General features: G+C 38.5%; 1 protein-coding gene across 6 annotated transcripts in view; it reads left to right on the forward strand.

Moving 5' to 3' along the window:
- Positions 1-27619, forward strand: part of dlgap1b (discs, large homolog-associated protein 1b) — a 146319-nt gene that overhangs the window by 7913 nt on the left and 110787 nt on the right. For 3 of the 6 annotated variants that reach the window (XM_079862985.1, XM_079862988.1, XM_079862987.1), the window contains exons 1-2: positions 11713-11752; positions 11831-11948. The exons of 2 other annotated variants lie outside the window; for them this stretch is intronic. The gene's annotated coding sequence lies outside the window, so the exon portion shown is untranslated. Of the gene's footprint in view, positions 1-11712; positions 11753-11830; positions 11949-27619 lie in introns of those variants that run through there. One more of the 6 variants, XM_079862986.1, reaches the window with a different exon arrangement.

Raw genomic sequence — 27619 nt, forward strand, 5'->3', positions numbered from 1 at the left:
TCTCAACCCAATAGAGCATCTTTGGGATGTGGTGGAATGGGAGCTTCGTGCCCTGGATGTGCATCCCACAAATCTCCATCAACTGCAAGATGCTATCCTATCAACATTTCTAAAGAATGCTTTCAGCACCTTGTTGAATCAATGCCACGTAGAATTAAGGCAGTTCTGAAAGCGAAAGGGGGTCAAACACAGTATTAGTATGGTGTTCCTAATAATCCTTTAGGTGAGTGTATATATATATATATATATATATATATATTTATTTATTTTTTTTATTTTTTATTTTTTTAGAAAATACATTTCGCTAGATAAGACACTTATTCCTCGGCTGGGATCGTGTAGAGCCCTTTGAAGCTGCATTGAAACTGCAATTTGGACCTTCAACCCATTGATAGTCCACTATATGGAGAAAAATCCTGCAATGTTTTCCTTAAAAACCTTAATTTCTTTTCGACTGAAGAAAGAAAGTACATCTTGGATGACATGGGGGTGAGTAAATTGTCAGGAAATTTTAATTCTGAAGTGAACTACTCCTTTAACTATTATATTGTGTAAAGCATCGCTGACACTCATATATGAGGCGAGTGGACCCAGTTACCTCACCCTCAAGTGCAGGAACCAGTGGTCTCCAATACAAAAAGGCAGATTAGGGAGTATTATTCAATCAGGGGAAAGAAGGAAGTGACAGTGTATTAAAGATGACATACAGATGCTGATGAGCCAAAAAGTTATTTCAGTCCAGCTGAACAGTCAGAAGTGCCTGCTCGTCTCAGATCAGCTCTTGTGTGTGTGTGTGTGTGTGTGTGTGTGTGTGTGTGTGTGTGTGTGTGTGTGTGTGTGTGTGTGTGTGTGTGTGTGTGTGTGTGAGAGAGGCTGTATTGTCAAGTTGCATATTGATGTTCATTTGCATCTTCAAAAATTGGTGGCGCTGTGTAGATGCTGCTTTGTGGGTCAATGTTGCGCTAATTCCCCACAAACACTTGAGGTGTTTTTCTCTGCAGGAAGTGGGAATGTACAGTTCATGTGAGATTTATGAAATAGGAACATTGAATAATTGACGAAGTGGAGGTGCTCTTCCCTGACTTGTTCTTCTGTAGCTCTGCGAGACCCGCAGGCTTTTAATGCATTTAACTCTTATGGAGGCACATGACTACAGGTTGTGTGTTATGTGTTAAGCAAGACAGAAAAAAAGCATAGAGTCAGTGTTTAAAAAGCAAAATATGTTTAATATAATGTATCTGTTTAGCTCTCTTGCATTGTCCTACTTTTAATCATTTTGTATCAGCATTTTAAGCATTTTTGTTCCGCGAGCAGAACGCAGAAAATGAAGTAGGGGAGAGCGGGGCACAAGCTAACACTTTTTGACTTTCTCAGTTTGTGTAAATCCACTTGGGGTTCAGAGTATTTATTTTTTCCCCACATTAATTTCCCATATGTCTAGTACAATTATGTGTTTTTTTCATTAATACAGTGTATTCTTGATTTACCCCCAAAAAAATGGAAGTGAAATGTGACAACATGCCCCATAGGTGGCACATACATTGTAACATGACCATATGACAGCTTAAAATGTTATCTGATCTAATAAAAAATAATAAAAAATACATATAAAATAATGGCATTTTTTTAATAATTAAAAATAAAGTAATTTTTGAGTTTGACAACAAACACACCGCAAAACACAGCTATACAGCATAGTTCAAAACATAATAATAATTAATACTTTCTGAACATTGACTCTCAGTCTTTATTCACCTTTTTCTCGTGGTTTCTCAATAGAATTAATAAAAGTGTAGAATTGCATAGTTCTATTAGGGGCACATTGTAACGCAGTGTTACAACATTCCCCTACACAACTGGAATTTAAACCTGGCTACTGTCTTCTGCTACTTAGCAAAGCATTAAATAACTATCCCAACTGTTAAATAACAGATATAAGGTTAAAATAATATCAGAATTAAATAAACATAAAACATTTATTTAAGAAATTTACTTGTGCCATGGATAAATAAACGTTCAATGATATCTTCCAGAGATTCTTTTTTCATTTTGGCACAATTATTTTTCTATATAGTGCCGATAAGGCAACTAGTAAATACACTAAGTTTCGTCATACTTGCATGTGTGGAAAGTTTTAAACCATGTGTGTTACAACTAGCCCTGCATTAGTTTGTGTCCCCTACACCCAGGCCTTAAAAGTGCACTATGCAGGATTTTCCCAAAAAATAAAGCATAGACTATATGAAAAAAATATAATCCCTCACACTCATTAATTATGCTCCAATAGAATTGTGTGGTTGTGTTTGTCTACAGAGACATTATCCTATTTTATTCTCCTATTGCTGTGCTTGGGGACATTTCTGAGCTGAAACCTTTGGCCAGAGGGTGTGTCGTCTGTGTCTGAAGCTCGGGAAGCTTTGCTAAATTGACGTGTATCGACACAAAAAACAATTTGCTAATGCGGCTATTGCCTTATTTGTTATCTGTAACTCGACAGATTACTAGGCATTGTAATTGTTTTTTTTAGATGACACATAATTATTGTTTATTAGCAAGCTAGACTGAAGATGGCTAAATTCGCTGGAAAATTACAGCCAGTCATCTAATTATTAAGGTTACTGTTCATTCATATACTGTACACAGACCAAAAAAAAAGCCATTTATGCACGATAAACACAATATTTGAAAAAATACTTGCAAAACACCTCATAACTCATCTTCTCGAGTGCTAAACTCCCATCAAGCCAGTCCTGATGAATATAGTGTGCATGCTGATGCTTGCTATGATTATGGTACTCAACAGGCAGCACAAAAAAAGACGGCCTTTGAGCTGTTTTCGGAAAAAAACACCATACAATCAGATAACACCAAAGCCTGTCATTGTCGTCTTAAGAAAAAAATATGATTTTTTTTTTTTAAAGTAAGTTTTTGAGAATATTTTTCAATAATTGCACTAGTAGGAACATTCTTCTGTCTTAAGAAATTTCTTAATTTGTTTAAAGAAGATTTTCATGAATCTGACCTCTGCACAATTTAACTACAAAAACATTTCAGTCAGGATTTTCTGCAGACTTTAGAAAAATCTTTTAAAAAGCTTCTAAAAGTGGTTTGCATTTGTAGCTCCATATAGCTTTGTTTTGAACCTCTATTTTACTATCATTCCTTGTTTATATTGCTAAATATAACTTGATCATCACCATATATCTTTTATTATCTAATCACATTAATCTGACATCGGCTAGCTTTTAATCTAAATCACTATCGCTAGCACAACGCGTTAGCATTTCGCTAGTCTGTTAACTAGCCATGCATGCTTGCTGTCTCCCTTCAAACACAGCCCTGAATGTCAGCAGAGACCGTGTCTTCTAGACAATCCCATGTGAAGACCTTCTCCTTTTTACAAGCCAAGACAGACTCTGTTTTTTTTTTCCCCTGCAATTTTCTTGCGTGAGGAAAAATGTCTTATATTTTCAGTAAAAATTAAGTTTTAATTTAAACCATAAACAAATAAAAAGACAGCTGTAAATGAATCTGAATTCACTTTTGCTGGAAAACAGTGTAATTGGTGAAGAACATCATTGTTTTGGTCATAATTTTGAATTCATTTTCACTATGACAGAAAATGGAGGTGTCTCTTATGAAGTGTAACCACCTAGCAACACCCTATCAACCACTCACAACACCCTAACAATCACATAACCACGTAGAACACCTTAGCAACCACATAACAATGCCCATGAACACTCTTAGGGGCAGTTCACATAGAATGCATTTTTTCATTCCACTGCGCTACTTTTCCATTGTTTTTCAGTGGAATGACACTACATTCTAAAAACGCGGTGCTCAAGTTAAAAGAAGTTCAACTTTAAAAAATGCGTCTTAACACATTGGGATTGCGTTGGTGTAGCTTGCATTGTAGCAATGACTTTCGGCTGTGTGGGATGGAGTTGCTATCAATTAACGCCACTTACTCAGTTTAGTCTGATGAGGTCTGTCATATCACTTGAGGCACACATTTCCACCCCCCAACACACACACACACACACACACACACACGCGCACACACACTTACTCCGTCTAAAGCACAGAGATTTGTGTAAGCGGTCGTTAGCAGGGATAATCTGCACTAGACAAGCTGTAAGAGGAGGGGAAGTGGCAGTGTGTGTGTATGTTGCTGGAACAGATCTGTCACACACACGCTGTCACTTCCCCTCCTCTTACAGACAATTCATATGCGCACATGTAATGTAAATAATTACAAGCTGATCAGGACAGATCAAATACATGATATATGGGTATGCATATACACGAGTGTTAAATGATATCCTGTAGCACGACTGGCAGCACAGCAGTTTAAATCTTAGGAAACACATCAAAAATAAAAATATGGGCACTGGATGTTTTGTAAGTCATGCTGGATAAAAGCTTGCATTTATTTTTTATCGATATTAATTATATACATTTTCTGAAGAAAATGTACGCAAAACTCCTCAGCATGTTGTCAGGATGTTGGTCTGTGGTTGTGAGGGATGCTTTTCTTTTGGTATTTTATTTAGGGGCATAAAATAATACAATGTATTCATATTCTTATAATGTTATAATTTATATTATATACCAAAAAATTTTTGCTCTAGTGCAATTATAATATAAAAAATAATTGAATTGAATTATTTTTTTAAACTTAATTGCATATTATTGAAAATTGAAACCAATATATGTCCTTATACTTTAGAATATCATGCTTATATTTTTTTCTCAAACAGAATAAAATGATCTTTAAAATATACAGCTGCCTCATAATGGGATCATAATATTGGGACAATCTTGGTATCAATAAGTTTGAAATCTTCTGGTATTATCTATTAACACAGCACAGCACAAAAAAAGTACTATAGCAATATTATGATTTTCTTAAAAAGGACTATGGGAACAGCATCTTTGAAGTGCAAATATGAAGTGTTGAAGTGTTAATAATACTTATGCTTGACAAACTGCTAATGATGAAATGTGTGCATGTTGTGCGTGTTAATGTGTGTGTTTAATAATACGTTGTAACCAGCAGTATCTAGATAGATAAAAGCAGCATGGCTTGTGTTTTAGTGCAGTTACTCAGCTGTGGAACACAGAGATACTTTGTACCTAATACAGATAAAGGAGGTTTACCTCATGCTGTGATGTTTATAAGAACCCTGTCTGCCCCTGCTCTATCTTTCCATCCCTTTCTCTATCCTCTATTTTTCTCAGAATTCCCTTGGGAAGAACAAAAATTGACTTCATACCTTGTTACTGATAGACTTGGCCTGTTGGTCAGAGAGAAAGAGAGTGAAAGATGGAGAGCGAAGAAAGAAAGAGGCAATGAAAGTCAGCAGTACAAGACCGTAAGCAGAGAGCAGACTTAAATGTAAAGTTCAGCCAAAAATGAAAATTCTGTCTTCAGTCACTCACCCTCATGTACTGTGTCAGTCTGCTTTAGAATGAGATTGTAAAAATTTAGCTTTTTTTTTTTTTTGGTCAATATTGACAAGACCCCTGCCCTGAAGGTGTCCTGTGGTATCTTGCACTATAAGACGTTAGCACCAGATCCTTCAGGTCCTGAAGGTTGCGAAGTGGAGCCGCCATGGATTGAACTTGTTGGTCCAGCACATCCCACAGATGCTCAATTGGATTGAGACCTGGGGAATTTGGAGGCCAGGGCAACACATCTTCATCATGTTCCTCAAACCTTTCCTGAATAATGTCTGCAGTGTGGTAGGTTGCATTATCCTGCTGAAAAAGGGCACTTCCACCATGGAACACCATTGTCATGATGAAGGGGTGTACCTGGTCTGAAACAATATCTAGGTAGATCACACATGTCAAATTTACGTCCATTTGAATGGCTGGACCCAGGGCTCTCAGCAGAACATTGCCCAGAACATCACACTCCCTCCTCCGGCTTGTCGTCGTCCCATGGTGCCATCACTTCTCCAAGTACATGGCGCACACGTACATGGTCGTCCACGTGATTAAAAGAAAAAAGGACTCATTGGACCAGGCGACACTTCCACTGCTCAGGGTCCAGTTCTGACGCTTGCGTGCCCATTGTAGGCTCTTTCGACGTTGGACAGGGGTCATCGTAGGCACTCTGAGCGGTCTGCGGCTACGCAGCCCCATACCACGTACCTCCCAAAATTTTGTGTGACTTGTCCCACAGTAGACCTTCTGTTGGTTTGGACCAGACGGGATAGGCCTCGTTGCCCACTAATAATGTATCGATGAGCCTCAGGCACCCAACACCCTGTCGCTGGTATGTGATTTGTCCCTCCTCAGTTGGTAAATTCTCAGCACTGCTGACAAAAGCAACTCACAGCCTTGTCGGTTTAGAGATACTCTGATCGCCCTGCCATATCAATTTGACCCATGTCAAAGTCGCTCAGATCTTTATTCCTGCCCATTTCTCTTGCGTCCAACACGTTAATTATAATAACTGATTGTTTTCTCACTGTCTAATCTACCCAGACATTAATATGTGGCCTTGTTAGGAAACGATCAATGATATTTGCTTCACCTGTGACTAGTCATAACGTTTTGGCTCATCAGTGTATATCGGATTGTAACAAGGTTTGTTGATAAGGAAGGAGGAGGCAGTAACAGGTGAACGTTCAATGTAACTTTAATATCATAAAATATATATTTTTCATATATATTCATATATATATATAATATATATATATATATATATATATATATATATATATATAAATAGTCCAGACCTGGTCCTCTCTCATCCTTCACTGTCATCACTCCTCCTTTTATCCTCCCGGATGTCCTAAACACTAATAATTTAAAACACTAAAAATTTAATAACACTGTTAATAAACCTCATCAAATCAAAATATGAATATCTGAATATCCATTTTTCATACTGTACATTATAGTTAAGTTGTGATGCCTAAATTCACTTGTAGCATTTAAAATGATTCATTTTATTGTGTAGTGTTTTAATTTATTTAGACAAAATAGTGTCGATTTTTAATATTGGCCTTTTATTGGTTATTGGCTGTAACATGAAATGTCTATATGTCATCATCTAACATCTGTAGGGTTTGTGTTTTGTCGCTACAGGCGTTTAGAACCCCTTTTATTTGCAATCCCACACAGATGAAGCTCTAATGCCACCGTTCATTCTCCAACAGAGGATAGCGGGACAAACAGCGTTTAGAGCTGATATTTTAAAAGGTCTATCCATCCATCTGACACAGACAATGAATATAAATGTTGAACATTTCTGTTACTCCCGCCACAGTCAGAATAAAGTGAAGAGAGAGTGCCGCTACAGACTGCATTTGTTAAAGAGACGTTTCGTGTGGATGGAAGACAGCGTGCAATAAAAATGTTAAGGAGGGGTGGATGAGAGGTGCTGATGTAGATGTAACACACTGACTACATATTTGTGGCTCTCAGACATGCTGGGTTCTTTAGAGTCTGACAAATTTAATTTCACAGCCTGCAGAACACACGTAAATGTGCACGCATGCACACACACATACATGCACGCAAACGGGAAGCATACTGACATTTACACGGACTGTTCTGGCAATGGCAGTCACAGCTTCCACACGGAACCAGCTAAAACAAGCATTACCAGAGAGAGAAAGAGAACGGCGGCTTTTAATGTAGAAAGAGTTTGTCATAATTCCTAGATGAAGATGAGTCGCCCTTACAAAAACGTACATTGTACAGTGTGTACATAATGCTGTGTTGTACTTCAAAGAATACCGTGCTGATCCCATAGTATATTTGAATTAAAATCACAGTATTGCCATTGTACTTTTTTAAGTGATGTGTTAATAGAAAAGTTATACAAGCAGATTTATTTTTATGACAGGGATTTTTAATATGTTCCTTGAGGTTAACTTTAACCATTATCCATATAAAACAGTAATTTACTGAAAATGCATTATGAAATCATTTACTTGCGGTTTGCGATGCAGCTGCTGTCAGATCCAACAGTTGGCTACTTTTTTAAGTTTCTTTTTAAATTCATCATTACACTGTGCCTCATTTACAAAACAAAATGCTCCGAACAAACATAATCCTCCGACGCGATACGGGACGCCATTAAAATAAACCATCCACTTGTTTCTGATGCTGAGGTCATTTTGAAGTCAGAGACACAAAACATTAAAGTGAACGTTCTTTCACTCTTCCGCTTGTCCTGTTGTCGGCAGACTCAAGTGAATGGACTATGTCACAGGCATCTGAGTAAACTGTAACCAGTGTCAAACGGGTTCCATTTGCTTTTGACGCGACACACGACGCTCACATCCAGTATCCCTTTTTTCTAACAAGCCTTCTGCGTTTTAGATTATGGGAGTAAAATGCCATAAGATATTTTGTCTTGTTTTCTGGAGAAATAAATCAAAATTAAGTGAGTTGGCAGATAATTTTGCTTTTTTTAAGCAAAAACTCACTTAATTGTAATTTATTTCTCCAGAAAACAAGACATATTATCTTATGGCATTTTACTACTTTAGTAAATGCATCTTGATTTAAGAATTTTTTGATATTTTGGACTGGAAACAAGACAAAAATACTAAGTAAGAAAAGCATTTTTTGCAGTGTATGTGTTGGTATTTATTTAACTTTGACCTGATTTTAAATATGTTATTTATCATTCACAAATTAAATTGAGTTTGCATAAAAGGTCCAATACAAATTAAGGTCACTTTCAAAACACGTGTTACAACCTACCCCGCCACTGTCACTATTGTTTAACTAGCTGTATTAGCATGGTGCTTTGAAATTAGTAGGAGGTTGATACACCATTCTTTACTATAGAAACTACAGTTTGACCTGATATAACTCCTACAACATTATCTACAACGGTAGAAGTACTAAACAAAATATTATCTTATGTTTTTTTACTTTCTTACCTCAGAATTTGATTTTCTGCTGTAGCTTCAGGAGAGATTGCAACGCAGACTTGAAAACCTATGTTGTGCGATCGTAAAGGAAGCCTGAGGAAACTGAAACTGTCACATAACTCCTATCTTATCCCTGATTGGTGGAATTGGTAGTGTTACAACTAGCCCCGTGTTACAACCGTCCCCGGTCTTCCGGTTTGGGGAAATTACAACGCTATCTCACGACCAGTTCGTACGAATTCGTACGAGTGATAAAAAAGTGGCTAATTCGTATGAATTCGTACGACCTCACTCGTACGAATTTGTACGATTTGTCTAAACCCACGTGATGGGTAGGTTTAGGGGCGGGGTCAGGGGTAGGTCATTCGTATGAATTCATATGAATTGGGCAATTCGTAAAATATGTACGATTTAGCAAAAATCGTACGAGTGAGGTCGTATGAATTCGTACGAATTAGCCACCTCGTAGAATTCGTACGAATTGTCGTGAGATCAGGCTGGAAATTCCACTCAAAAAGACTGAAACAAATCAGCATCAGAAACAAATCATTTCAAATCATAAGGTTGCACTACAAATAATCCTTATACGTCCGTTTGACTGAATAAGCTGTAAAATTTCCTTCCTGTTCTCATGTTCAGACTTCAAGAGAATAACAACGCTTGGTATTTTAATGTGGCGTGGTGTAACAACACTGCATCCTTATCCTCCTGATTTCCTTTTTTTTCTTTTTTATTAATCTGTCTTTATTAATCGCTGCATTGCTGATGATGGTTTAAACATGGATATATCTGCCCTTTCCAATGAACACAAGAATGCGCAGTAAACTCAGACAACTTAATCCAGATATTTTAATCAAATCCGCAAATGCGTTTTAAGAACCAAATTAACCAGAGGTCAGTTATCACGATAAGAAGATCTGGCATCTGTCATATCATCTCAGATTAAGTGAGGTACGAAGAACAGACCCCAGGAAAAACAGAGCGAAAAATAAACTCAAAACTTAACATATGCAAATTTTTATTTTCTATAGTTAAAAACTTTTTTTTTTTTTTTAAATCAAAATGTAACTTATTTTATCTAGTCTTTAGAATTGTTTTTCTTTTTCTTTTCTTTTTTTCCCTGTTGAAATTACCTGTGGACCCCTGGTGGTCCCCGGAACCCACTATGAAAACCCCACTGGGTGTTTGTTGATTTTGTGAATGTGAAGGTGTGTGTAATTGTGCTGACATTTACTTACTTCCTGTTTGCTGAGGATTATCTACAGCGCTGTCAATTTGGCAGTAGCTCTCTCTCTCTCTCTCTCTCTCTCTCTCTCTCTCTCTCTCTCTCTCTCTCTCTCTCTCTCTCTCTCTCTCTCTCTCTCTCTCTCTCTCTCTCTCTCTCTCTCTCTCTCTCTCTCTCTCTCTCTCTCTCTCTCTCTCTCTCTCTCTCTCTCTCTCTCTCTCTCTCTCTCTCTCTCTCTCTCTCACTCACTCACTCACGTGCACACTCACACGCACACTCACACAAAACTCTCACAGGGTTTAGTTTCTGTTTTCTTTTTTGGCTATCAAATGTTTCACCCTCAAAGATGAGTGTTAACATATGGCATGGGAATGTGTAAACACAACTTCTTGTGGTGCCAAACAGCAAAATACTTAAATCTGTTGAATTTGGCAGTCTATTTCCGTCTTGTGTGGGAGAAAAATAAAAGCCAGAGTCTTCAAAAACCGTCTGGCCACACACGATTGGTTACATCCCAAAACAAGATCTGCTTTTCCTGAAGGATATACATGATTTTGCAAGGCAGCAAAAGAACAGTGTTAAAGTTTTAGGTAAGTTTGGGTTTTAGACTTCAAATAAATGCTGTTCCTTTGAACTTTATATTCCACAAAGAATCCGGGGAAAAAATGTATCACAGTTTCCACAAAAATATTAAGTGGCAAAACCATCTTCTTCATTGATAACAATGTGAAATGTTTCTCTAAACAGCAAATCAGCATATTAGAATGATTTCTGAAGGATCATGTGACACTGAAGACTGGAGTAATGACGCTGAAAATTCAGCTTTGCCATCACAGGAATAAATGACATTTTAAAATATATTAAAAAAACTTGCCAACTCCAAACTTCTGAATGGTAATGTACAAAATAAGACCGATCGCAATTTAGTATGTAAAAATCATTCTGGAGCCATTTGCGTTGGGTAGATTTTTGTTTCACACTGTCCTAGTCTGACTCTTGACCATCCTCCTCTCTCTTTCTCTCTTCCTCTGGTAATATTACTACAAAGCAATAATGTGTTAATTAAAAAACAGGGCATTAGGGACCTGTGTCTGTTTCTATGAGTGCCTGTGTGCCAACGTGATGTAAGAGGTCAAATTTCAGAGCCTTATTGAACAGCACTCCAGAGGAAGCGGCACAGATTGGAAAATGATTGGAAGGCTGGATATAGATGAATGATTAGAAGCGCATGAAACAGATGGAATGAGACGATGCAGAGAAATGGAGAGAGATTGAAATAGCACTCAGGTGAAAAACGGATTTATAGAGGTTTGAAAGTTTAATGTGAATGTGTCATGTCCTTCTCCCTGAATGTCATCTCTCTTTTCCTCAAGTGTTTCGTGGTCTCCACTTCCTGCGAAAAAGGAAGTTATTTATTGTACATGTGTGTGCGTTTTATCACGGGTCCCTGTGTCTTATAATAAGGTGGTAACAGATTTAACCAATCAGCAGACTGTATTATATCTACGACAGCCAGAGCACAGGGGGGACTTGTGTCTGACAGATGGCTGTGGTGTGTGTGCGCGCATGCATGTTCTCACTTTGTATGTGTCGCTGGATGAAATGTTGCAGCTTCATGTGTGTACGTGAGCATATTCTGATTTGTTTGTATTTACACACATGAATGTGTTTTCACTGTATCTTTCTGTGTCTTAACTAGCCGACGTGCATGTATGTGTGCGTGTGTTGGCTGCAGCTCCAGAAATGCCAGGAGGTCCGTGTGTAAAGACTATATCACAGTGTGTTTTTCAGAGCAGCCGTTGACCACCCTCCAGCAGGTCAGTGCCTCTGCCCTCTGCACACACCAGCCAGTCGACAGACCCCTCGACCGCAAATACATGATGAAATTGAGTTTATCCTGAAGCCACTCTGGGCTACAACACAGTTGTGACCATTTGTGACTCAGAGAGTAAAAGGCTGTTTACACAGGATGCATTCTTGTGTTCATCTGTGCTGTTTTGTATGTAAACATGCACAGGATTGACTTCTTTGACTGTTGAGATGCATCTTGCTTCCATTACAAGCCATATCAAGTTAACGGTCTCCTGAAATCAAAAAGGTTTTTAGCCTTTAGTATGAATATGTTAGCCTTAAGGTTATGAATAAGCTGGTGTGTTCCAAAACAATGACAAAATTTGCTTTTAGGAGATATTAGCATACAAAACTTACAACTTCCGCAAAAATGGATCACTGATTTTTATGACATCACACGGACTTCAGATTCTCATCACATCTTGTGTCCAATCAAATGCTCTCTAGAATCTAAAGCGTCCCGCCCCCTATGCTATAAATACCACCTGGCCAAAGCGACCGTTGACACGTCACAGAGCAATATGGGCTGGAGATGTGTGTTCGGTTTCTCAAATGCTCGAGTTTTATTCCATTTTCCAACTGTACGTTGGTTAAGAAAGAAATGGCTAGAATTTATCCACACCTCTACTAATAAATCCAACGTATCAGCAGCTCTGATCAAGTACAAATTGCAGTCTGTGAGGTAAACTAAATGCTATTGGCTATTTGAAAATGGGGAGGAGCCATTCAATATGTCCCGCCTTAGCTTCCTGTTTCAGTGGAAATTACGCATCATCCAAAGCTGCAAGGCATTTCAGTGGACATTTAAACCTAGTTCTGTCCTGACAAGTCCTTGGCATTGTAATGGATTACCTAAACACGGCCCTGACGTCTAGGCTAAAACAAGGCAAAATTTGGGCTGTCAGTGAATATTTAATAGACGTCTAATAACTCAAGAATAGACACACAGGCTGCGCATATACATGTAAAAAAAAATTAAGCCAACTCACAGACTTTGCTTACATGATGGAGTATCATACATCTCGCAAGTTATTTTAGCGAAAAAAGACATGTAACCAAATTCATGGTTATTTTGGCTAGAAAATTGGGTTACTCGTAGCCGGACTATATCGGGTCTATAGTTAACCTAGATGGTGAAATGATGGCTATTGCTTGCTGTACAATATAGCATACATGAATTACCCGTAGCAGGTCTATACAGGTGGAGCTGGGGAAGGTGGAGGGTTTCTGAAAGTGCACTGCAACTTCAACAGGAAATGCTGACTGAGTATTTGAAGGTTAAGCAGTGAGTTCATTGGCTACTGATTTGACAGAAACCAATCAGCTGTGCCCTATAGAGAATGATGTGATTGCAAGCAGATTGAGTTAAGGACCTATCAGCCTGTGCCATCTAGAGCAGGGTTCACCAATCTCGGTCCTGGAGGGCCGCTGTCCTGCAGAGTTTAGCTCCAACCAGCTCCAACACACCTGTTTGAAAGTTTCTAGTATGCCTAGTGAGACCTTGATTAGCTGGTTCAGGTGTGTTTAATTGGGGTTGGAGCTAAACTCTGCAGGACAGCGGCCCTCCAGGTCCGAGATTGGTGAACCCTGATCTAGAGTTTCATGACAGAACTTTGTATTTAAATTTTAAAAAATGTGAATCAACTTTACTTATAACTCTTGTTTTGTAAAGTTTAAATAAAAGAAAAAAAATTCTACCGGGTTAAAGATTTGATCCGTTTTTCGAGTGCGATTTGTCTGTTCAGACCATTGCATAACAAAATGAACTGAATAAATGTGTAGGTGGCACTTATAGAAAATCAAAAATACCCGTTATGCCGAACATAAGCGCTGCGCAACTTTCCATTTGCTTGTCATGGAGAGAAAGAAAGTCAAATTAAAAGTATTTACATGTTTTCAAACACCCATTCGTACCATTTTGTATTCACAGTGGTGTTTATCACTGTTATGCATGTTTAACATCAAATACAAGAGTGCAGAGACAAGCGAGCCGGTCCCTCTGATATTCACTGTCGCTCAGCAAAATATTCTGTTTGTGAGCACCACCAAGTTCTAGTTTTATGTAACATTAGGGACTCTGAAAGAATGAATCTTATTGGTTTGGCCAGTTTTCTTTGCAGTGCAATATCGGGCCCTATGATTTACGCTATGAGGAAAACGCAGGCTCTAGTCATAAAAATGGAATTTACTGTATAACACTGAATGTCATGGAATTCGATATGGACTATGCTTGTGAATATTAAACCTCAAAAAGTCTGCTATGTATGTACACTGTGTTCCAAATTATTATGCAAGTGACATATCAGTTGGATTTCAGATAAATAAGCATTCAGATTTTAGTTTTTCAAAGAAAATGTTTTGTTTGTTTTATTTTTCATGATTTTTTTAGTATCAACCTCAGACAGGTTTATTAAATACTTTGCCAGGTCTTCTTAGGTAAATTGAAAACCTACTTAAAGTGACTGTTCCACATTAAGTCACGGTTCTTATGCAATATGGGGATGAAAAAAGATCTTTCTGAAGATGAAAAGCATGAAATAGTGAAAAAGGCATGAAAACTATTTTTTGGGGGGAGAAAACTGAATAGAGATTATCAAACTGTCAAAAGAAAGTGATTTAGAGCACAGAAGAACTTGGTCAGATAAAGGCTTATTTAGGAAAGTTTCGATCAAACAAATGAATTGTATTGAAAAGGGCTGCTATAAAAAAGCCACTGTGTGCATTTAAGTACCTTAGAGTAGTAATGTATAAACACTTAAGGTATTACTATGAACTACTACAGTACAAAGATGTCCATTTAAAGGTACTGCCCCAGTGAAAGATGTTGTACCCCTAAGGGTACAATTGTTGAACTTTTTTTTCTGTGAGTATGTGGTTTCTAAGGTGTATTGAGTGGTTGCTAGGGCATTGCTAGGAGGTTGCTAGGGTGTTTTGGTGGGTTACTGGCTCAAGTCATAAAACCCCACCTCCGAGTATCTGATAAACCTTCCTCAATGTCGGCCTGTGAGACTAATTATCTCTATACAAGACTATTTATCTCACTACAAAAGGAACACAAAGTGCTGCTCAGGGTTTTCCAAGAACACTTCTGAGTGATCAATTGAATAATTTCAACTAAAATGAGTCAGACTTCTACTTGTCTACGTTTAGGAAACTGCTTCACTGCTGAACTGATTATTATTTTATAATGAGGCAGAAAAAAAAGATGAGTTGGGAATTTACTGGGGAAAGTAATTGAGATGTTTTTTTGTACTTTAAAGCTTAACAATCATTTCAATATTTTCAAGAAAATCTGGTAAGTGAATGTAATCAAATACTTGTTTGCTGTTGTAGGTCATCACCCATGTGTTTTTTCTCAACACACACACACACACACACACACACACACACACACACACACACACACACACACACACACACACACACTTTAACAATTTATTATCAATAAATATTATAAGTCCACTTAAAATAAATGATTTACAGGGACAAAAATACTACATGTACAATGTACAAAATCATGGACCAGTGGCATACAGCAGATCTTCACAATATTAAATGCGTCACTCAGTTGTTATGGGTACAAGTAACACTGTCTCCGCCAGATATGACGGCTGCCTATAATAGCAGACAGAGCACAGTCCTTTGCTAGCCGTTTAGCCCTCTTTTTGGACATCCCAAGTTGCTGTAGCCCTTTTACAACCAGCCTGTGTGTGCGTCCTAAGCTGCCAAATATAAACACAAGTAGACGGCTCTGATAACCTAACTCTGAGATGGTGTTAAATAATCTTAGTCATACAGGCTTCCTCCATACTAGAGTCAAAGGAACATGCAAACTCCAAAACAAACACCTCACTGATCTCATCATTAAAGGAGAACTCCGGTCAATTTTAACATTGAGCTCATTTTTTTGTAAATTTGGAGTGCTGTCAGTACAGAGAACAATGACACAAATCGGTGTTGCCTACACCGTGTTATCCTCTTTTTAAAATTTGCACCCTGTTAACTTCAATGGGGCAAGTTTTAAACCTGATTTTAGCCTCTTAACATCCTTGATGTGTCATTACAAGTGCACAGGTCATGTGAGTGATTCCTTTAGAGTGAACACGGTGAATCTGACTGCAGTAGATGTGAAAGATATGAATAAAAGTGATGTTAATTCAGCCAGCGCACATACCTGTATTTTCTTCCTGTTTTCAGTCGAAGTCCACAGTAGTCGATTGTCGAGTTCACGCGCATAGGTTTTGTTACCTATGATCATGCGCGTGAACTCGACAATCGACTACTGTGGACTTCGACCGAAAACAGGAGTCCACTATTCTGTCGTGGTGTGCGATGTACATTCCCTTATAAGCATGGCAGCCATTCAAGATGTGTGGCAATGTTTCAGTGATCTGTTCTGTAGTGTGATTCAAACAATGAGGTACCTGAGTTGTAGGAAACCAGATAGAAAAGTTGAGCCTGGTTGGAAGAACTTGTAGTCTGGCTTTTACGGTAAAAATAGCAATGTCCTCACTGAGTGCAGTATTCTTAAAGGGATACTTCACCTCTGGAAAGATGAATGTGTATTTAAAATGGGTCATTTATGTAGAAGAAATATGAAATTATTTTTGAATTTGGAGCTTTCTAGACTGAGAAAAGCCAGAAAATGTATTTTTGGCTTATGTGGATGAAAGACAACAACTCCCAGAATGCACTTGCTTCACTGCCCTAGGAGGCCACTCCCAAGCCACGCCTACCGGTAAGAGAGCGCGCAGTTAAACAACAACAAGGCTAGGCTACTTGTGAGTCTCCGTGGACCGTGACGAGTCTGCACGGGATTTCGAGATCGCCCAAAATGTCCGGGATTCGGCTTTTGCGTTCTACAGTCGCCATTCATTCATTATGTTTACTGTGGCGAGCAGGACGAGGCTGACGGCCGCGGGAGAACGGCGCGAGGCCGGTGGCGTGATTACTGATGACTGACACCGAGACGCACCGGTCTCGTAGGCGATCTCTCACGGAGGAGCGGGAATTTTCTTAGCAATGTTAAAACGCACATCAACCGATCACTTGTTTAGCGTTCATGTAAACACTACATTCAGATTCACCAATCGGAATGAATTCAGTTAGACTGAAACAAAAGGTGTGCATGTAAACAATGAATGGCGACTGCAGAAAGCAAACGCCGAATCCCGGACATTTTGGACGATCTCGACGGCCGGACATGTCCGGGAAAAAGAGGATGGTAACCCCTACTACTCAGCTTCCTCCACAGAACAAGAGCCTGCTAGCTTAGCTTCCAAAGAAAGACGGCTGATGCTATGTGTACATTCTGTGAGTGAGATCCCATCCCCTATGGGCGAGTTGAAAACATGCGGAACAGCTCCTCCTACTGGCTGTAGTTTTTAGCCTCTGGCCAAAAAAATCCTCTGATGACGCAAAATGATGATTTTGACGTCATCGGAGGACTTTTTTCCAGACAAAAAATACATAAATCTCTCATCCCAGGGGCATATGAGAGTGGAAAGCACGGTAATTCGAAAATACTACAGGTTTTCTACTAATACAAAGCTTAATGCTAAATCCTGAAGTATCCCTTTAAGAAATGAGTGAGAAACAGAGTGATCAGCAGAGGAGAGATACGCAAATTTACCCTGAAGTTTCAGTCCAGTCCAGTGTTGTTTCTGATGATATTGGTGTAAGTCTTGGAGAGTTCGCCGGGCAACTGTGGATGTTAACGTGTGTTTGTGAGCACCGTATGAGACTGTTGCCCAGAGGTCAGGGGGTCGGAAATGATGTCCTCTGAGACCCTCACAGTCCCAGAGTCAGACCGCACCCACTCCAGTGATACTCCAGTTCGGACTCAAAGGTCGTTCAGTTCCGGCCAGTCTGACCAGACACCAAAGCCAGCAGAAGGGGTGTCAAGTTTCTCGCTGGGTTTTCTTTTAAAGCCAAGGAAGTGGGGCTCTGACTCCCTGGTACTTTGCGTCTCCGAAGGTCCAGGAACAGGGAGGATCGGGCCAGCTCTCTAACATCTTTATCATCATTATTCAGCATGTTCTGAAGATGGGAAATCCGCATACTGGTATAGATCCGTATCACGATTGGTGCCCCCAACCCTCCTTCCCATTGGGGGTGAATTGGGAGTATTCCTATGTGGACATTCCATAGAAATAACGATTTCTATACTGTACAAACTGTATATTCTATCCCTAAACCCATCTCAAAAAAACTTTTTAACAGTTTTTAGCTGTTTTCCTCATGGGTACCAAAAATATGTCCCCACAAGCTCAAAAATTACTGTTATTACTATTATTGTGATCGTGGGGTTTACCAGGTACACACACACACACACACACACACACACACACACACACACACACACACACACACACACACACACACACACACACACACAACATTCACACTCCTGCCAGATGACATTTCTCTCTACAGATCTGTCTCTGACACACTGACATGGATAACAAATAACCTGTAATCCCCTTTACGCCAACTCCAAAGGTCACTTATCAAATGAGTGAAATTAAATTGCATTATAATATACAAAACATTAGCAGAAATTGAATCAAATTCCTTGCAGTTGGCATTAATTTGTGCATTATCCAATTTGTCATTTGTTTAATGATTTTTTTATTTTTTTTGTATTAGAGAACTTGATGTCAAGATAATTGCATATATTTTTAAGAAAATAACATTCTTTCATGGAAACTAAAAATAGATATTTTACTGCTGGTAAATGTTCTCATAGGGAGGTTTGCTTTAGTTAAACATCCTTTTTAGACCTTGAATGGTGAGAAAGAAATGCAATTTGAATTTCACACAGTCCCTGGGTGATTTTTTTCACAAATGCCTATTATATTGCCCTAAATATCTGTCATGCTATTTGTTTGGATGTGTCTGTGCAAAATCACAGTCTGCATTCATTGGAATTCAAGCCAAATTAATAAATGATCGGGTAATTTAATCATTATATTCAGTTTAAATGTAGACAGCATATTGCAGACAAAAACAATAATAATAATGCATTTTATTTATTTAAGGCACTTTTCAAATCACTCAAGGTCTCCATACATCAAGAACAAGAAGTAGCAACAATAACAATATGAAAATAATAAATAATGTCAATAAACTAAAAGTGGAAAGCAACAAATACAAACATGACAACTGTAAAAATAACAAAAAACAAAACCAAAAGTGCTTGATTTGAGTGCAGACAGTAATCATGAAGGATAAGCTATTCTGAATAAGTGAGTTTTTTTAGTTTGACTTTAAATTGAGATAGCGAGTCTGAATTACGGATGTTACCTGGGAGAGAATTCCAAAGGCGAGAAGAAGCAAGGCTAAAACTAAAAGCCCTATATGGCCCATGGTGGTTAGACGAGCAGAGACTGTAAGAGATCTGCAAGGTAAGGTGGAGCAATGCTATGAAGAGATTTGTAAGTGAGGAGGAAAATGTTGAATTCAATGCAGAATTTGATAGGAAGCTAAGCGGAACTACGCAGGGTGAGAAATGGACAGAGGCAAGCAATATTATGAAGAAGAAAATAATAAGACCTGGTTTTGCTATTGATGCGAGCTTCAAATGGAAGAGTGCTGTCAAACATGACCCCCAAGTTCCTAACCTGGCGGGAAGGAAAAACAGAGGAACCATCTGGATGGATAAAGAAAAACTGCAGGACCTAGAGAGAGTAGAATTAGTGCCTATAAGGAGTATTTCAGTCTTACTGCCATTAAGTTTAAGAAAGGTGGCAGAAAACCAAACTTTAATTTCGTGAAGGCAGTTGGTAAGAAAGACAGGGAGGCGGAAGAATGGAATCAGGGTTTGTAGATACACAGAGCTGTGTATCATCAGCGTAACAGTGGAATTTAATACCAAATTTAGAGAAGATATTACCAAGTGGAAGAGGGTAAATTAGGAACAATAGGGGACCTAGGACAGAACCTTGGGGGACACCACAGCTAACAGAAGAAGGTTGGGATTGAATTTTTTTAATTGAACAAACTGTGTGCTGTTAGAAAGGTATTAAGTGAACCAGGCGAAAGGAATACCAGTGATACCAATAGTGGATAAACTGTTCAACAGAATATTGTGTGAAATGGTGTCAAAAGCTGCACTCAAATCAAGCAAAACAAGAATAGATAGACCCGCCATTAACAGATCATTAGTTACTCTCACCAAGGCTATTTCCGCACTATGCTTAGAAAGAAACCCTGACCAAAAACACACATATAAGTTAATTGTTACTAAGGTGAGCATGGACCTGTGCTGCAACTGCTTTTTCAAGAATTTTGGAAATAAAAGGAAGATTTGAGACGGGACAGAAATGATCTAAATTGTTAGAGTCTGCACCAGGTTTCTTAAGAATTGGGGTTATAGCAGCTATTTTAAATGATGATGGAACAATGCCGGAGCTACAAGAAGTGAGAATAATACGAGTTATAAAAGAAGAAAGAGAAGGAAAACAGGCTTTTACCAGATGAGTTGGTATAGGATCAGGTAAACATTCAAATTCAAAAATTCAAATTCAAAAATTCAAAAAAAAAGTTATTATCTATCAACCAGTGATAGAAATTTGTCTTTGGTTAAAAGGCTCACATGTACACAATACAGTCACACACATCACAAAACACAATTAATACAAATAAAAGAAAATACTGTACAAATATGAAAATAAATAAAGGCTTAATACAAAATGCTAATAAAACATGTGGAAGAATTTGATTTGTAAACGAGATGAGAAATTTCTTGTTCAGATGGCAAGGCAAAAGAAGAAAGGAGAGTGAAGGGGAAATCGGTTGAGACAGTGGTGGAAACACTGTATGGTGAACTACAGTATGGGTTTGCCAAAGAGACCAACTGTTGGTGGATGGAGGTTATTTTGTCCAGGAAGTGTGAGATCAGCTATAACACATACCCACCGTATATATGGCTGTATCTGTTTTCAATCAGCACCACGGACAGTGACAAACTATATATTTTACAATGCATTCCAGTGGGGAAAATGCTTCTATTTGCATTTTTTATAGTTTAATAAAAAATCATTACAAATTGTATCATCAGCATAACATTTTGAGTGAAATGTAGAATTTAAAAAGTATTATTAATGTCAAATTATCTCAGTATTTGGTTCATTCTATTTTTTGTTTTAATAGCAACTACACTAGAGCTGCTTGAACAGTTTGTGTGAAATCATGTTATCCAACATTATTTGTCCAAGATGCTATTTTTAAACATTCTCAAAGAGTTCACATGGTCAGTGTAAAAAATTTGCGTATTTGATTACCTGGAAATAGTGCAAAATCTTAAAGGTACACTATGTAAACCCCCCCCCCCCCCCCAAAAAAAAAAAAAAATTACATAATAAATCAATCAATACATCATCAATACTTCTTCCAAAACATGTTTTTGTCTTACCCTGATTCACTATGGTAAGCCTATTATAAGCTTCACGGGATTGGTTTTCATGGTAAATTGCATACGTATGTCACTCGCCCGTGCGTGTCTCATCTTATCTGTAAATAGAGAAAAGTTGATCCGGCTACTTTGGTGTGTGTTTGGTGTGGGAGTGGCATAAGTTAGTTGTCTCAACAAGTGAGAAAGGTTGACATGGAGCACAAATCTAAAACCTCCGGGGAATTACCCAGTTTATGCTGAACAGATGAAAGTCTGCTGGCAAAAGGAGAATGTGACAGAGCTCGTAATATAACGAGAACAACACTGGCTTGGCTTTTCAGAGATGGCGAGAACTGAGGGATTTGAAATGTTGTAAGAAAAGCAACATTTCAAATTACTCATGAGGTGAGTAAGGTATTTTATTGAACAGATAAATATGTAGCTCTCTAACAGAGTTCTTTGTAAATAATTATCTATTCTGAAGGGTCATATTCATCTGCAGTCACGCAGAGCCGAAGCACAACCAAAAAAAATATTTTTCTGCAAAATGCATGCAGTTTTGTTTTTAACCACTAGAGGGCCAAAAGTTACATAGTGTACCTTTAAATATTTAAAGTCCCCCTGTGGTGAAAATCAAGCTTATAATGTTGTTTATATGTCTATATGGTGTTTTAATATGCTTTAAGACAAACCATGTGCAAATTCATGTCAACATCATTGCTGAGTATTTTCTCCTTAAAACTGCAGTGAACCAAAGTTAGTCTCAAAAAATGCAGTTTGAAATCGCTGGTGTTTCTGACGTCACAAACTACCTTGTAAATAATCATGTCAATGTGTGACCGTCAACGAGTGGATCTCTGCTGGTGTGAGTGAGTGGAGGCGGGGCTCATTTGCATATTCATAGAACCATGTATACTAAATGAGGCAAGAGTGTAGAGTTACATTCAAGCTATTTTAAGGCATGAAGAATTTAAATATGTCATTTTGGTGATCAAAGATGAGTTTTAAGGGATAAAATTATTAACTACAGGGGGACTTTAACATTTTAACATTTCTTTGTTTTAAATTGTAAGTTAATGCAATTCATTTCCAGGTTTAAATCCGCTTTTCAGTGTGGTCTCTTTCGGGCCCAGGCCCAGCTGTATGTGAGGCATCTTTTGCCCGAGTGATTAATCGACATTGACAAGATTCATTGCCGGAGGATCATGATCTGATCACACACACTCGCAGAATATCCTCAGAGACTGTGAGTTGACAGATCGGACGTGGCTGTCATCCGACTGTCCTCAGTGACTTCTTTTATGTATGTATCAAGCTATTGTGTGTTTCTCTTTTTGAACCGATTGTAGTGTAGACTGCATTACGAATGGATCTAGGTTATGCACAAACTCACTCACTGCAGATGTTGGCTATGGTGATTCAGGTAGAGCTTTTGTAGATGAAAAAACGTTTGTGGATGCATACAGTTGACTGTGTGTGTGTGTGTGTGTGTGTGTGTGGAGGGTCATATTCATATCACATGCAAATCTCATGCAAATTCCTGCAGAGTGAAGTCATTGCATAAACCATTTCTTTCTCTCTCTTTTTATTGCATCCTCACATCTAAAAACCGCATTGCAAACTTATTTACATTTCCCTATTGTGTTATCTGCATAAATTATATTATATTATTATTAATTGTAATATATATTATTACAATTTAAAAAAAATAATATTTTAAGAAATATAATAATATTTCACACTATTACTATTTTACTGTATTTTTGATCAAATAAATGCAGCCTAGATGAACATCAGAGATTTCTTTAAAAAAAATTGAAATCTTAATTATTCCAAGCTTTTGATGGGTAGTGTAATTTTATTTATTATTTACTTTAAAAATGTGTGAGATTATTCACAATTAAATATATTTAAATATATTTATAACCATAGTCATTGTACATACAGTGCCCTCCTCTATTGGCACCCTTAGTAAATATGAGCAAAGGCGGCTGTGAAAATAAATCTGCATCGTTTATTCTTTTGATCTTTTATTGAAGAAATGCACAAAATTCTAACCTTTAATTGAAGTAAAACAATTGAAAGTGGGTGGACTCACATTATGAAATAAATGTTTGTCTCTAGTTCACGTTGGCCACAATTATTTGCACCCAATTATTGCAACGCCCTTTTCTCAAGATAGCAGCTCTGAGCTTTCTCCTATAATGCCTGATGAGTTTGGAGAACACCTGACAAGAGATCAGAGACCATTCCTCCATACAGTATCTCTCCAGATCCTTCAGATTCCCAGCTCCATGTTGGTGCTTCTTCTCTTCAGCTCAGCCCACTCATATAGGGTTCAGTTTAGGGGACTGGGACAGTCATGGCAGAAGCTTCATTTTGTGCTCAGTGACACATTTTTGTTTTGGATCGTTGTCCTGATGGAAGATTCAACCACGGCCCATTATAAGGTTTATAGCAGAAGCGGTCAGGTTTTGTTTTTTCATCTGTTGGTATTTTATAGAATCCATGATACCATGTATCTGAACAAGATGTCCAGGACCTCCAGCAAAAAAATAGGCCCACAACATTAAAGATCCAGTGGTATATTTTACCGTGGGCATGGGGTACTTTATATCCCTGTGTTTACAAAACCCATCTCATAAAGCTCTTTTATTTAGTTTCATCTGATCATAGAACCAGGTCCCTTTTGAAGTTCTAGTCATGTCTGACCACTGAATATACTGGAGTTTGTTTTTGGAGGAGCGAGGAGGATTTTACTTGAAACCCTCCCAAACAACAAGTGGTAATGTAGGGGTTGTTTGAATTTTTATTTAGGCTTTCTGACCCCAAGACTCAACTAATCTCTGCAATTCTCCATCTGTGATCCTTGGAGAGTCTTTGGCCACTCAAATGTTCCTCCTCACTGTGTATTTGGATGATATAGACACATGTCCTCTTCCAGGCAGATTCGTAACATCTTTAGTTGATTGGAACTTCTTAATTATTGCCCTGATTGTGGAAATGGGGATTTTCAATGCTTTAGCTATTCATGCTCCTAGTCACCTTGGTGTGCTAAAAAAGTAAATATGAATGGAAATATACTTCAGATTTTAGAATTTCTAGGGGTGCCAATAATTGTGGCCAATGTGCATTGGAGAAAAACATTTATTTCATAATGTGAGTTTTCCCTCACATTAAATTGTTTTACTTCAGTGAAAGGTTAGAATTTTGTGGGCACTGTATATGGAAATTCTGAAAAAGCTGTTTTTAAGTTGCTGTTGTTGTTTTTTTGGCTTTGGTTCAATAATTGATGTTTTTGGAATCTCAAAAAAGGTAAAGTTGATTTTAGTAGTACTGTGACTTCTTTAAGTAATAAATGAAACATCACTTAAGAGTCAAAAGATGCAGGCCAGAGTGCAGACTGATGTCAGTTTCTCTACGGCTACTGACACACTGTAGCTTTGAATGACAGTTATGACTCAGTACCTTCGAGTGCACTTTTTTTTATTTCAGAGAAAAGTAACCCTTTGGGCAACAATGTGTCTCCGTCATGAAAAATATATAAGCCTTCAGATACACACATGCACACACATGCTCATACCCACATAGCAACTGTTAAAGAGATAATCGCATCAGTCTTCTTACATTTCCTCTCTGCATAAGTCGATCCAACATCAATGATTCAATTAGAGAGAGAGAGAGTAGGTAAGACGCTAAAAGTAATATCATGTAGGTGACACCTACAGCGGCAGGTTGCAGGCTTAGACAGAGTGATTGTTGTCTAGAAGCACACTTTACCAACCTGCAGCACAACCATCCCAGCACGATTGACACACTTGGAATGGATTAACGAACAGAAGTTAATCCATTCTGTAATCTTGTTTATAAAGAAGGGGTGACTGCCGTGCACTGAGCTGCAAACCAGCGGGAGACATTTTCAGGTCAGCGTCTTCTGCTGATAAGTGACTCTTTCAATGTTCAATTTTTGCGCCATGCTCTGCTGCTTTACCCAGAATCCTCAGCATGTAGGGCCTGTTTTTAATATCCTGTCTCGGATGAAGGCTGATTTTCTTTTTTATATTCCTTCATTATTTTCTAAATTCCATTTTTATAGTGCCATCTCCTCTTTGTGACTGATTTCTTTGCTTCTCATACCCTGAAAGATGGATCATTGTTCAGTCAATCTGATTAGTAAAAAATTGTAGTACTAATAAAGACACTCCCTGCATCCAAATATGCACACAACTATATAGTATGTAGAAGTAGTCAAATGAGTAAGATGTCAGTATTCTTGATTATAATATAAGCAAAAATATACTAGAAAATATACTTGTTTTCCATACTATTTTTTGCTAAATTAACCTTTGTGGTTATTGATAACTAAAACTAAAGCTTATTTTGTTGAAATTAAGCTGAAATAAAATAATATATAAATATCAAATTTAAAAAAAGTTAATGAAACAAAATGAAAACGGAATGGGTACGCTTCTGGGTGACCTGTGTCTGAAGCACGTGTGAAATCACTCCAATCTCATTGGCGAAATGTAGTCCCGTGTCACCTGAATCTTCTTATTTGCTGAAGTCAGTTGCTCTCGGGCATGCAGAAAGTATGGCAAAGCAATGCATTGTTTCGTTCCCTTTCTCAGTTAACCAGGGTTACAGTTGTAACCGAGACGTTTCCTTTCAAGGGAACTCATTGCTGCATCAAAATGTTGACGCAGTGGGAATGTTCACACCCACTATGCCATAGTGAACAAATGCCTGCTCAAAAGGTGTTAGTCATACTGAGCACAAAGCTTAAGTAGCAAGCACTTGAGAACTTAGGGTAGACTCCATGTCCAGACTATAGAATCTAATGAAGGTGTGTGGAAAGGACCAGCTTGCCACATCACAAATCCCCTGAAGGGAAACCCCTGACAATAATGACTTAGAGGAAGCCATACTCCTTGTAGAATGGGCTCTGATGGCTTGGTGCGAAGGAAGGTCACGCCACCGAGATAGCCTCTACTATCCATTTGCTTATTCGTTGTTTAGATGCTGAGGAATCCCATCTGGGAGAACCAAAGCATACCAATAGCTGGTCAGATTTACACCACTGAGATGAACAGTGGATGTAACAACTGAGGGCCCGAACTGGGCAAAGAAAATTAAGTTAATCTTGGTCTACTGTCTGAAAAGGAGGAGGGCAAAAGGCCTGCAAGATAACAGAAAGTGCTACATTAATAGGCACTCTCTGAACATAACCCGGTCTAAGGTGAAGAAAAGCTTTAACCATGTCAGGAGCAGGCAACAGACAGGGCTTGCAGATCTCCTACTCTTTTTTTTTTTTTTTTTAGTGAGGTAATTGCAAGTAAGAAAAGCTGACTCTAAAGGCTCAAAGGGTGCCATAGACAGACCGTCCAGTACCATGGGCAAATTCCACATGAAGGCCTCAGTCGAACAGTTCCACTTCGGAAATGTAGCCCTCTGACATCAGGACTACTTGCCTGAATCCTTCCTCGATAGGATAACAGCCCTCAGATCAGTCCTCCCCTAGGAAGGCTTTGGCTTGAAGTGCTGTCTCAACCCACAGTCTCTCTAAGAGGGGGCTCGACAAGTGACACTCTGCTTCTGTTGCTCACGCCTCAAGTAACTTGTATTCAACCAGGGCTGCTACTTAGTAATAGCCCCAGAGACAAGGATGTACCTTTGGAACACCACCACCTGTTTCTCGACGACAGTATTGACTTGAGTCACAGAAGAGGCCAGGAGGGCAAAGCAAAGTGTCCAGCTGTAACGTCTTGTCACTCTATCTTATTCCAGAGAGGTTTAACCAGAGATGACTCTCGGTGGCCACTATTGCTCCTATAGAAATGTCAATAGCACAGGCCGTCTGTTTGCCTTCATTAGGTCGGCCTGGTATGCTTTCAACAAAGTCATAGTATGCAGACACGCCACGGCCTGACCTGGTCTTTACCCAGCAAGGACGATGTTATCTTGCATGGCTTGGTAGCACAGGAGCCTATAGGCTCATACCCATGTTCATTGAGTCCCACAATTGAAGAATAATTTGAAAGCGAGGGACCAAAGACACAGGCAAAAAACGGCTTAGTCCAGGATCTCGACACCTCAGTGTGGAGATCCGAAAAGAAAGGAAGGCTTTGACTTGGTTGGGATTTGCTTGACAGGAAGCGCTTGTCTAACTTGCTCTTGCAATGAGCTTCCAGTTTCTTGGCTGGCCAGTCAATGTTCTAGTTTATCAACACCACGAGTCACAACCTC

Source organism: Squalius cephalus (genome assembly GCF_949319135.1).
Source record: "Squalius cephalus genome assembly, chromosome: 25".
NCBI classification, from domain to species: Eukaryota; Metazoa; Chordata; class Actinopteri; order Cypriniformes; family Leuciscidae; genus Squalius; species Squalius cephalus.